Source organism: Gastrolobium bilobum, unplaced genomic scaffold (genome assembly GCF_033153095.1).
Source record: "Gastrolobium bilobum isolate Gb01-03AN ecotype WA unplaced genomic scaffold, APGP_CSIRO_Gbil_v1 utg94092, whole genome shotgun sequence".
NCBI classification, from domain to species: domain Eukaryota; kingdom Viridiplantae; phylum Streptophyta; class Magnoliopsida; order Fabales; family Fabaceae; genus Gastrolobium; species Gastrolobium bilobum.
This window is the reverse complement of record NW_026898208.1, coordinates 1-3,400: the sequence shown is the minus strand read 5'-3', so window position 1 is coordinate 3,400 and position 3,400 is coordinate 1.

The window sequence follows — 3,400 nt, the reverse complement described above, 5'->3', positions numbered from 1 at the left end:
GTGAATCAAAACAGCTCTCATCAGAATTACCTCTGCTTGGTTGGAGGAGGGCATAACATTTGAGACTACAAAATGGAACCAGACTCTAGCTTCCCCATTCAGCTGCCTCAACCAAAGCAATTTAGGATTCACCTTATCCTTGGTCGTCTCCCATTTTTCACCGGGCTTGGCTATGGTGTGCAATACAGGCTCAACTTCCCCCATTTTGGTCCAAGTCTCAAATTCTGGGTCCCGTCTCATGGATGGAATGTCAATTTTCTGCCAATTTCTCTTGAACTGGCAGCATTGGTTGTGAAGGTAATCACAATGCCGGATCTTCAGAAGCTTCTGAATATTGTGAGCATTATATTTGACTTGCTTGCCTCTCACCCAACTAACAAAAGTCCTCTTACTACCCTCATCACCATTGTAGGCATTGGCATAGAATTCTCGTGCTATGGCCGGGCTGCTGTCGACGAGCATATCATCAAAGGTCACCCATTCCCTAGTTTGCAGCTGGGACTGGAACTCTGGGTACTCATCCTTGTCCAGGACAAACTTCCTTTCCCGGACAAATGGCCTGGAAGAGGTTTTGGCAGTGTAACGGGCCTCATGCTCCGCAATCTTCCAGAAATGGGCATCATATGTAGGTGGAGTGAGACACCTTAGACCTCTTCTTTCCGGTCTTCTTAGGTGGAGGTGTAGACATGATCCTGAAAAATCAAAAGAGATAAGTCAGTATAGCATGGAAAAGTAGGGGATCCAATTCCCAGATTTAGAATTGAAGTAATGATGGAATTGGATCTAAAATCATGTGAGTAAACACCTCTACAATGCTAAACTCAGCAATCAAAAACATGTATGCAGCAGGGCCTGGGCGCTAAAACGGTCACAAAGAACGTTTTAGCGTCCTGGCCTTAAACGTATATGAAACTGGCCGAGCACTAAAACGTTGGGTTACCAGCGTTTTAGCGTCCTGGCTTTTCTGGGTCAGGCATTTCCTCGAACACCTTTTGTGTGTGTGTGTGTGTGTGTGCGTGCATATGGCATATCGTGGATACGTATTGGGGAGCTCCCTCATCCCCAAAACAATAAACATTTAGCAGCATCCCACAAATATCCACATACATTTAACAAAGAAAAAACATATAATGACAGATGTTGTTCATGAATCAATATATATAGAACCTAAATGATAAAAATAGAAGAGATGGAAAGAATTACAAAACGATGAAAAGAGAAGAGATGAAATACATACCATGATTGTAATGAGAAGAAGGGAATGTAAGATGCAAATTCAAAAAAATTCGCAAGTGTGAGGAGAAAAGAAAATATGTTGACTAGACTGCTAAAAGAGAGTGACGGAGAAGTGAGGGAAACCGTGTATATCTGCATAAGTGGTGGGGCGCTAAAACGTGTAAAACCAATGTTTTAGCGCCCAGGACCAGAAAAATGTGCACACGTTGTGTGCAGCACCGCGCTAAAACGTCTCTGGGCCAGAGTGCTTGCAACTGATGCATTGGGTGAACGCTAAAACAGTCAGTATGAATGTTTTAGCGCTCATGGCCAGAGAGTTTCATCGTGATGCAACTCTTAGAACGCTAAAACATCCATAATGGAAGTTTTAGCACCCAGCACTTGTCAAAAAAAACTTTCTTAAAAGTTTTCAAAATTCTTCCCCCTTCTCTTTTTTTTTTAATTGGTATTAACATGAATGTTACATACCTGATACAATGGGTTGCCTCTCACTCAGCGCGTGTTTAACGTCGCGAGCCTGACGGGTATAATCTAGTTTACCTCTAACAGGGCAACTGAAATCAGTTGCCTGTCCACAGCACATCCTATGTAAAGTTTCAATCTCTGACCATTTACAGTAAAACTCTGGTCAGAATCCCAAGCACAAATCTCCACCGCTCCATAAGGTTTCATGCTCTTAACTACAAATGGTTCAGACCATATGGACTTCAGCTTCCCTGGAAACAATTTCAACCTGGAGTTGAATAACAGCACTTGATCTCCCACCTTAAAATCCCTGGGTGTGATCTTCCTGTCATGCCATAACTTGGTCTTCTCCTTGTATAGGCTGGCACTCTCATAAGCAGACAAACAGAATTCATCCAGTTCATCCAATTGCAATAGTCTTTCTCACCTGCTGCCTTGGAGTCAAAGTTTAAGAACTTGACAGCCCATAATGCTCCATGCTCCAATCCAACAGGCAAATGACATGCTTTCCCAAACAACAACTGAAATGGAGACATTCCAATAGGAGTCTTGAATGCTGTCCTATATGCCCACAAGGTGTCATCAAGTTTCTTGAACCATTGAGTCCTAGCATTCCCAACAGTTTTCTCCAATATTCTTTTAAGTTCCCTGTTGGAAATCTCAACCTGACCACAAGTCTGAGGGTGGTACAGAGTACTTATTTTGTGCCTCACTCCATACTTGGCAAGAACAGCTTCAACAAACCTGTTATCAAAATAGGTTCCCCATCACTTATTATGGCTCTTGGAACTCCAAATCTCACAAATATGTTCTTCTTTAGGAATGCTATCACAACCCGAGCATCATTTGTTTGTGTGGCTATGGCTTCAACCCACTTCGACACATAATCAACTGCCACCAGGATATACTTGTTAGAGTAGGAAGAGGGAAAAGGTCCCATGAAATTCATACCACAGACATCAAAGATCTCCACCTCCAGTATATTATTCAAAGGCATCTCATGTCTCCTGGAGATGTTCCCAGTTCTCTGGCAGTTGTCACATGCTTCCACATACTTTCTGGCATCCTTGTACAATGTGGGCCAGTAAAAACCACTCATCAAAACCTTGGCTGCTGTTCTCTCACCTGCAAAGTGGCCACCATAGGCTGAACCATGACAGTGCCATAAGACACTCTTTTGCTCTTCTTCTGGAATGCATCTTCTGATTACTCCATCTGAACATCTATAGAAGAGGTATGGTTCATCCCAGATGTATCTCCTCACATCATGCAGAAATTTCTTCCGCTGCTGGTAAGTGAAATCCTTTGGCATGGCTCCAACAGCTCTGTAGTTAGCAAAATCAGCAAACCATGGTGGGGTGTCAACAGACAAGACTTGATCATGCACCAATTGGGAAATAATGCTTATGGCCAGTATTTGCTCATCAGGGAACTCTTCCTTGATCACCACCTCTGGACCCTCTTGTAAATGTGTCTCTGTGATCCTGGATAAGTGATCAGCCACCAAGTTCTCCACTCCCTTTTTGTCTTTGATCTCTACTTCAAACTCTTGCAGAAGTAACATCCATCGGAGTAACCTGGGCTTAGCATCCTGCTTTGTTAACAAATACTTCAAAGCTGCATGGTCAGTGTAAACAATAACTTTGGACCCTAGTAGATATGACCTGAATTTGCCAAATGCATACACTATTGCCAATAA